This window comes from Corvus brachyrhynchos, unplaced genomic scaffold (assembly GCF_000691975.1).
Source record: "Corvus brachyrhynchos isolate BGI_N302 unplaced genomic scaffold, ASM69197v1 scaffold72, whole genome shotgun sequence".
Taxonomy (NCBI): Eukaryota; Metazoa; Chordata; class Aves; order Passeriformes; family Corvidae; genus Corvus; species Corvus brachyrhynchos.
This window is the reverse complement of record NW_008236763.1, coordinates 2,528,171-2,537,080: the sequence shown is the minus strand read 5'-3', so window position 1 is coordinate 2,537,080 and position 8,910 is coordinate 2,528,171. Positions and strand designations below refer to the sequence as shown.

The window sequence follows — 8,910 nt, the reverse complement described above, 5'->3', positions numbered from 1 at the left end:
ATCCCTGCCAGCCGGGGCCGGGAGGTGTCAGAGCTGGGGAAACAGCTCAGAAGCCACTGCTGAGGAGGGGGAAATGACTCCTGAACAAAGGACAGGAGACTTTGTTACCCCTCTTCTCAGGGGCGATGATACTCCCAGGTTGTTTCTGGCCCTACTGTCCCTCTTTGAAATACACGTGATGGAAATCAGCGTGGGTTTGGGGTGTGTGTAGGAAAGCTGGGGTCACACTGTACAGCAGCATTTTAGAATCCCAGGATCCCAGAATGGTTTGGGTTGGGACACCTCCCATGGGCAGGGACACCTCCCACCATCCCAGGCTGCTCCAACCTGGCTTTGGACACTTCCAGGGATCCAGGGGCAGCCATGGATTCTCTGGGAATTCCATCCCAGCCCCTCCCCACCCTCACAGCCAGGAATTCCTTCCCAATACCCCATCCAGCCCTGCCCTGCGGGGGAATGAAGACATTCCCTGTGTGCTGTCCCTCCATCCCGATGAAGTGGGGATGGGTGCGGGCTGTGCTGTGCAGCAGCTGCGGGGGCTGAGGCAGACAGCGGCGGGGCCTTTCCAGTGTGGTTGACGTGGCTGTTTTGTCCCTAACTCTGCTTTTTTTTGTGCTGGTGGCTTCCCCCCTGTCTGTCCCTGGGCACCATGGTGTCCTCAAGGTGTTTGACAGCACGAGAGGGACAGGAGATGGATTTTGTGGAGCCCCCAAGGGACCAGGAGAACTGAAAGCAGCACCTTTCCACCAGGAAAGGACATTTCCAAGGAGAGACACAGATGTGTGAGGAGCCCAGAGGAGCTGAGAGCTCCTGTCAGGGCAGCAGAGCAGCTCCCAGGCTGCTGACGTCCTTCCCGTATTTGCCTTTTGGTTAATTAAAGGCCAGCTCCTCGCCGCGGTGCCAACTCCCGCGGCTTTTGCAAACACCCGGGAGGGAACGAGGCGCTTGTACAAACACAGCATCAGCGTCAGGAGCTCAGTTAGGCCGGGTGCCCTTTCCACGTGGCTGTGCCAGCCTGTCCCAGGCTGGTTTTTCGTGCCTGCAGGCTCTGAGCTGGGCTGTGCTCCTGCTGATGCCCCGATGCCCTCCCAGGGCAGAGCTCCACGTGCTGCCCTTGAGCTGCTGGGGTGAGGGGGGTTGAGTTGAGCCCCAAACACGCCAGGGAAATCAGCTCAGCTCTTCTCCCTGCGCTGTGGAGGGCAGGTTTGTACAGCAGAGGTTGTTCCCTGCACCACTTTGTGAGGAAGGAATGAGCTGGAGTGGTGAAAATGGAGGTGGTGTCCTGCTCCAAGGGCTGAGAGAAGCACCTCTGGGTGAGACACCAAGCTTCCGTGAGGAAAACACGAGGTTGGGAAGGGATCCACCCTCGTGATGGTGGCGTGGGGCTGGAGTTGTTGGTGTTGGTGGCTGCAGTGTCAAGGAAAGAGGAGCAACGGAGCTGAAAATCCTTCATTTATTTTTATTCTAAAATATTTGGGGATGCTCACGCTGCCTCTGAAGGAGCTGGAGATGGATAGGGCAGGGCACTTCCCACCTCTGAGGCTCTCTGGTGCACTGAGGGTTCATCATCCCACGATGTCCTTGTTTCTCCTGCTGTTTGTCGCTCCAGGGGCCCCAATCCAGCCTGGAACCCACTGCTGGACAAGCACTGAGGAGGAGTGTCCTTTTCCGCCACAAACAGCAAAAATTCCTCTAAAAGTCCAGACTCCCAGCGAGAAAAGGCCGAGGAGAAAAGTAATAAAAGCTGGCTTGGGGTTTGGATCCTTCCTTGTGGAAACAGCAGCTGGCCCGGGAACGGGCTGTGGCTGCCCCTGGGGAGTGCCCTCAGTGTGATTCCCAAAAAACACCTGCATCCCTGCCTTCCCCGATCCCCAGGCAGGGTTTGTGACAGAAGCAGCTGGAGTTAACGCTGCTCCCCTTCGGACCCAAGCTTTCCCCAGTGGTCTGGGAGGACTGGGTCCTGGATCCCGGCCTGAACTCCCCATCCTGAGCTCCAGGTGTGGATTGGCCGCACAGCAATCGCTGCCTGCGGCGGGGTTTTCTCCCCTGGGCGTGCAGGTGGAGGTGTGAGAGCCCTGCAGTGCTCCTGGGGAGTGTTTGGAGAGAGCTGTCCCCACTGGGGAGGGCAGGTGGCTTTCCCAGGGAGTCCCTGGAGAGCCATGGGAGCTCTCCCTGGGCGCCGTGGGTGCTCCGGCGCTGCCCTGGCCTGGCCAGGTGTCACCAGGTGCCAGGGAGGAGCACAGCCCATTCCCTCCTGGCACCCTCTCCAGCCACGTGACGGCCAAGCCAGAGCTGTGCAGGAGGAGTTTGGATACGGTTTGGAATTCTCTGCGCTCCCCTGCCTGGGCTGTCCTGCGCTTTCCTGGAACTGGGGGTTCTGTGTCCCTTCACGACTCTGTCCTTGCCTTGGAAACTGCAAAATCCATTTCCAGGTGCTGCCACCTGATTAACATTCACCAGAAGCGCCCAATTAAATATGTTTATTTTCCCTTTTCTGCTGCCTCTTCCCCGTTAAAACGGGCAAGGATGAGCAGACAGGTCTGCCAGGGCCTATTTTGGGCTGCCTTTTGTTTCAGTGGCTTTTTGCCTGGCTTGGAATTCGCTCCATGCCCTCTTTGCTCCGGGGCTCTGGGCACAGGCCACGTGCCAGCCTGACTCACGCCCGTCTCGTGCTTTTATCTGTCCCCCTTTGCTCTTCTCCCTCACTCCAGACTCTCTCACAGCACTCCCTGCTCGTCCTGGACCTGCCCCATCCTGCCTTGCTCCACTCCCAGCCGAAGGCGATGGGGACATGGCAGAGCTTCCAGACTTTGGAGTGAGAAGATTTGGGTCTCATCCTCAATCCAAGGCCCTTCTCTGTTCTCCAGAGGGTCCACGCTGGTCCTGGGGTGGCTCTGCTGTGGAAGACAGGGCTGGGAGTGCTGGAAGCAGGGACTTGGAGCTCCGCTGACTTTGTTTTGCCATCCCTTTCAACCAACCACAAAGGGAGAGGAGATATTTTTATAAAACAAACCACCCTAGATCCATATCTCTTGTGCAATGCCTGTTGGAGTCTCACCTGCTTCCCTCTGGGGGACTCTGGGTGGCTTAAAAGCTTTACTGAGGGCTCTCTAATTACCTCTCCTTTGCTCCAGTGAGGATGCTGCTCCACAGAAATATTCCTTGTGGAAGCTGAGAGCGGGGACGAGGCTCCTTCTGTCTGCCCACAGCTCTGCCAAGAGGTGACACGAGTGTCACGGGGTCATCACCTGGCTCTTGGGTGGTGCTGAGAGGGAGCAGGGCCCTGTGCCTGCTATGGATTCCCTGCTGGAGGAGTGGGGATGGCAGCTGGCTCTTGGGTGGTGCTGAGAGGGAGCAGGGCCCTGTGCCTGCTATGGATTCCCTGCTGGAGGAGTGGGGATGGGAGGAGTGGGGACGGCAGGAGTGGGAATGGGAGGAGTGGGGATGGGAGGAGTGGGAATGGCAGGAGTGGGAATGGCAGGAGTGGGGACGGGAGGCCCTGGCTGCCTCGTTGCCCAAAGGCTGCCAGGTTGCTAAGCAGTGCTTTTGAAGAACTCCACGCAGGCAGACGGGAGTTGTAGCAGGGCAGGACGTGGGAGAGCACAAAGAGAAACTCAGGCGCTGTTGCTAAATTTGCAGCTGGGGCTGTGGGGAAAGCAGGAGCGAGCAGCAGAGCCCTCCCTCCCTCCCTGGCAGCACGAGTGACAGCAGTGACATCCCCGGGCTGCCCACGTGGAGCTCGTGCTGGCTGCTCCTCCTGCAGGGACACTGCAAATCCCCAGCCTGCTTTAAAGCCCCTTTGGAAATACAGCCCTAAGACGGATCACTGCATTAGGGGCTTCTTTCTTTTTATTTTTTTTTCCCCTTAAAAAAGTCACAACTGGACTTTGATTCATGATTCTCCCAGGTTTCAGGTTTACTGGGGGGAAATGCAGTTCTTGGAGGAGTTTCTGCTGCTCACAGTGGTTCGGCAGCAGAATTTGGCTCGAGGTGGGGAGAAAATCAGAGCTTGAGATTTCCTAGAAGAACAGGGAAGGGCCTTTGTGGGAATGGGATCTGAAAAACAGACAAAGAGGGACAATTGAGAGCTCCTCCAGCCACCAGCTGGCCCAGCTCCTGGCCCTGAGTGACCAAAGGTGGGAGCTGGTGATGACAAACACCTAGAGAAGGTTTGCAGCCCCTATGGGCAGGGTGATGACCCTCAGGTGTCCCCACAGCACTTCTTGTGCCTGAAGCTGGGAGCAAAAGGGACAACAGGAGCCCCTTTTTGGGTCACACATATCCCAGGACACGGTCCAGGCTCTCCTGGAGCCATCACTGAGCACAAAACACGACAAAATGTGGGTTTGGCCTGGCCTGGAGCTGCAGGAGCTCCCACCTGAGGCTCTGCCTGGGGCTGGGAGGGTTCAGGGCACAGCAGCTTAATGAGCAAACGAGTTAATTAAAACAGCTGGCTGGGCTGGGGGAATTATTCCCTCATAATCAGCTTGCTGAGGAGGTACAGGTCCACTCCCAGGGACGGAGCAGGGAAGGAACATCTCCGTGTAGGACCGGGCTGATGAGTGAGCGGCTTCTGTCCCTCCCGTGCCCTGCAGGGCTCGGTGACCCCAGGCCGGGCGTTTGTCCTTAGCATGGGTTTGAGCCAGGCTGTTTGCAGGGATTCACCTTTCCCGGGAGCTGCTCTCCGCTGCAGGTAAAACCCTCTGTTTTCTGATATTTGGCCCAAACTGCCTTTCCTGGGGAGAATTCCCTGTGGGAGAGGATGAGGGTGATGGACCTGCTCAGCCGCGATGTTTTGCGCTGGTTGATCCAGGGACTGGGCAGTGCCACAGAAAAGGCTTTTCTTTCCCTGCTTCCCAGAAAATCCACCCGGATAAAGCCTCTCTTGGCTTAGAAAGGACGTGGTGGGAAGGAGGGGGGGGCGGATCAGAGACGTGATTCCACATCCCCGGATCTGTTTCGCTTTTGGAAACGTTGCTTTTTTTCTCTGTGACTTTCCCTGAATTCCTCCCAAGCGCAGTTTCACACCTCTGCTATTTCAGGCCTGGGGTTGTTTGCACAAACAGCAGGCTCTGCAATGAGATTCTCAGATGCCATTTCCACGGGCTTTGCCCTGTGCTTTCCAGCTGGGACGGTGCTGCTGGGTCAGGTGAGGAGAAGCAGGGAGGTTTCTGTGAGCTGCGTCAGGAATTCCATTCGGGATGTGGGAACTTCACGAGGGGAATTGTGCATTTAGCGGGGCTGTGTAACGCAGTGGAAACGAGTTTGGCGGCGTTGTGTAAGAACCAGAGCTCCTCTGGTGCACAGCTCTAGGGCTGAACCTTAAACCACCTCGGAGCTGGGCTGAGGAGCCCTTCCGACAGAAATTCCAGCCTTCCTCCCGCTCCTCGTGGTGTGCTGCAGCTCCCACGGCACTGGGTGATCCTGGTTTTTTTCTGGAAATGAAATACCAAGCGTCCCTTTGAGTATTAACAGTTGCTGGATGGTCTGGGCATCCCCAAGTGCTGCTTGGAGAAATGTTGAATTCTGGAGATTTTATCCCATCTCCCCTGGCTGCTGGTGAGCCTTGGAATTGCCCCATTGGTGGGGATGGAGGTTTTTGGACTGGAATAATCCCCCTGTGGATGCTGAATTTCCTCTCTCCCTCTTACCTGCCCATAAAATGCAATCACAGGAGCCGGGAGCTTTTTTTTCTGTAGGCTCAGAAATAAAGGTTTGAAAGCAGCACAGATCTGTGGCTTCTTGAGAGCATCACAAACACCAGAGCAGGAAACACAGAGAACTGAAAAAAAACAAACCAGTGCAAAAAAAGGCTTTATTTGGAAAATAAGAGATTTTGGGCATGGAAGGGAGCACAGGGATGGGAACTGAGTTATTTCTCCATCACCATCAAGGTGCCCCTAAAAGCAAGGGCTGCTGGTGTTTGTGGGTCCCTCAGTGCCTTGGAATATTCCACGGGCATCCTGCAGAGTCTTTGGGACCTCTGAGAGGTGATGCCACCACATGCTGGGACCCTAAAACCAGGAACTGAAGCCTTCATGAGCACCTGGTCTGGTGAAGCTGTCCCCGCCCGTGGCAGGGGCTGGAATGAGATGAGCTCTTAACGTCCTTTCCAACCCAAACCAGGCTGGAATTCCAGCTCCAAGCAGGCTTTGAATATTAAACTTCCTGAGAGAGCAACCAGCAGCTTTCCTTGGGAAATTTTATGAACCAACCAAACAACCCTTCCCCAACCCAAAGGCTTTTCCTGTGGGAGAGGCACAAAACCTCCCGGAGCCGCTCTGTTCGTTCCATGGCTTTTGGATTCCCAGTGCTGGATCAAAATAGCACCTCCACGTGCTGGAGCAGGGCCTCGTTAGGCTCTGATCAGCTGTTGCATAACGTCCTGGCTTTTCCCGGTGCCTGTGCTTCCCATTCCCTCCTGACACCCTCTCCAGCCACGTGATGGCCAAGCCAGAGCTGTGCAGGAAGAGTTTGGATACGGTTTGGAATTCTCTGCGCTCCCCTGCCTGGGCTGTCCTGCGCTTTCCTGGAACTGGGGGTTCTGTGTCCCTTCACGACTCTGTCCTTGCCTTGGAAACTGCAAAATCCATTTCCAGGTGCTGCCACCTGATTAACATTCACCAGAAGCGCCCAATTAAATATGTTTATTTTCCCTTTTCTGCTGCCTCTTCCCCGTTAAAATGGGAGCTGTTTACACGGGAGCTGCTTTCCTAAAAGCTCTTTGCACATGAGCTTTTTCTCCCTTTTTTTTTTTTTTTTTTTCTCCCAAAACCTGCTTGATTTTTATTCCATCCCTTTGTCTGTCCTATATTTTTTCCCTGTCTAATCTTAGGAACAAGCCCACGTTGAATTGCAAACACCCGGCAGTGGGAGCAGAACAAAATGGGAGTTGCACGAAGTAGGAAATTTCTTATCCCCTAAAAAAAAAAGGAAGGTTGATTGTCACTGGAGCCACCCCCGTGATGCAGCTTTAGGTGCTTGGGGTGCTGGGGTGGGGTTGATTTTTGGGTGCTGTCCCTCTCTGTGCTGTTTTTTTTTTTCTTTCTCTGATTCAGCTCCTGCATTTTTTCCTGAGTGCCAAAATTTTGGGGGATTTTGCTGGTGGGGAGTGGAGGCAAAGCCAGGGGAGGATGTGGAGAGGTGGAGCTCTGCCCTTTGCCTTCCCAAAGGAGCTTTTTCCATCCCCACAGGAGCTCCTGGAGGAACCAGCTGGATCTGGGAGTGCTCCCTGAGCGAGCTGTGCACAGCCAGGTGCTGGAGCTGTCCCAAAAAAAGGGATTGAGCTTCGCTGGAGATGCTGGCAAAGCTCCCACCTGTGACTCGACAGGAAGAGCCTGGGAGGGCTTTGCTTTATTTCCCTCTGGGGCTTGGTGGGGGAAAAAGGGAGCCCAGGCTTTAGCAGGGCAAAGGGCCAGGATGGAGCCTGGCAGAGAAGAGAGACGGGCACAGGGAAAAGCCTGCGGGGTTTGTCAGCAGCGCTGGGCTCCCCTGGGGAAGGTCAGGTCAGGTGGGCGTGAGGAGGGGCCCCCAGAGCTCCAGATGTTCCTGCCTCCGGCATTCCCCAGGGAAAAGCAGCTCTGGTAATGTGGAGATGCGGAAATACTGCCTGATGCTTTCCACAGGAGAAAGAGGAGGGAAAATGTCCATACTTTCACTTCAGAGGGGTTTAATTATTTTGAAAGCTGAGGAAACTGGCTCTGGAGGATTTTTTGTGTCTTTTCCTTCTTTCCTTCTTCCGCTCCCTTCCTGGTCTCTCTCACTGTTTTGTTTTTGATTTGAAAGTGGAGCTGGGAAAAACACAAAGAGTTCTCTTAATTGCTGCATTTTAAAAGAAAATGAACTCCTGTAAATGAATAAATAATGGTCAGCTTGGTTGAAAACTTCCTCTCTGCCTGTGACAATGTGCTTTGGGGGAAACCCCTGGCCTTCGTCAAATCCTAAACTCTCTGGCTTTCCTTGCTTTTATCTCCCTCCTGTTTTTCTGTGCAGAAAGTTCTGATAAAGGAGAGCTGCAGAGGAGCTTTGGGCAAGGGCCTGCAGTGCCAGGACACACGGAACGGGTTCCCACTACCATAGGGCAGGGTTAGATGGGATTTTGGGAAAGGAATTCCTGGCTGTGAGGGTGGGGAGGGGCTGGGATGGAATTCCCAGAGAATCCATGGCTGCCCCGTGGCTGCCCCATGCCTGGAAGTGTCACAGGCCAGGCTGGAGCAGCCTGGGATAGGGGAAGGTGTCCCTGCCCACGGCAGGGGTGGCACTGGGGGATCTTTGAGGTCCCTTCCCAACCCAAACCATCCCATGGCGGTGGAGGAGCCGCTTCCTGGGGACTCCAGCGAGAGCAGGGGCAGCTTTAATGAGCTTCAGCATCATCAGTGCTCCCGCTGTGCCTCCTGCAGCGAGCCCTGCTCAGCCTGGAGAGCGAAAAGGCATCGTTGCCTTTGCCAGCGGCGCGTTGGGATCGGGAGAGCCACGGAAAAAAAAACCGGGAATACCCAACATCTGCAGAGCCTTGGCTCAGCAGCCTCAGCCTTCCCTGGGGGAAGCACCCAGGTGGGCTCTTGAGCGAAATGTTCCGCAGGGAGAACACGAGTGCGGGGAAGCGCTGGAAGAGGAATTCTGTGCCCAAGTTTGTCAGGACTGGGAAAAACCTGCGAGTCCCAATTCCAGAGGGAGAGAGAAGCAGCGGGAAAAGCGAGTCCCCTGCTCCCTTCACCTTGCTCCGCCGGCAGCCCCTATGCGTCCAAATAACTTATCTTTGCATTTATTTTAATAATATAGAGGGTTTTTTTAAAAATTATGAACCATTTTGACGCGCTGCGCCCCGTCCTCCCTCAGTGCTCAGGGGGAGGAGGAGGGGGGGGACAGAAGCGCTTCCCCTCTGTCCCCACAGCCCCCTGAGCGGCAGGC

The 8,910-nt window shown here is 55.3% G+C and overlaps 2 protein-coding genes across 3 annotated transcripts in view; both read left to right on the top strand.

Moving 5' to 3' along the window:
* Positions 1-8,910, top strand: part of LOC103625399 (Krueppel-like factor 15) — an 18,727-nt gene that overhangs the window by 5,168 nt on the left and 4,649 nt on the right. Inside the window, exon 5 of one of the 2 annotated variants that reach the window (XM_008644817.2) lies at positions 1-189. The exons of the other annotated variant lie outside the window; for it this stretch is intronic. The gene's annotated coding sequence lies outside the window, so the exon portion shown is untranslated. Of the gene's footprint in view, positions 190-8,910 lie in introns of those variants that run through there. 2 annotated transcript variants of the gene reach the window in all.
* ELK4 (ELK4, ETS transcription factor) overlaps positions 4,521-8,910 on the top strand; it is a 26,521-nt gene continuing 22,131 nt past the window's right edge. Inside the window, exon 1 of the mRNA XM_017727262.1 lies at positions 4,521-4,693. The gene's annotated coding sequence lies outside the window, so the exon portion shown is untranslated. The remainder of the gene's footprint in view (positions 4,694-8,910) is intronic.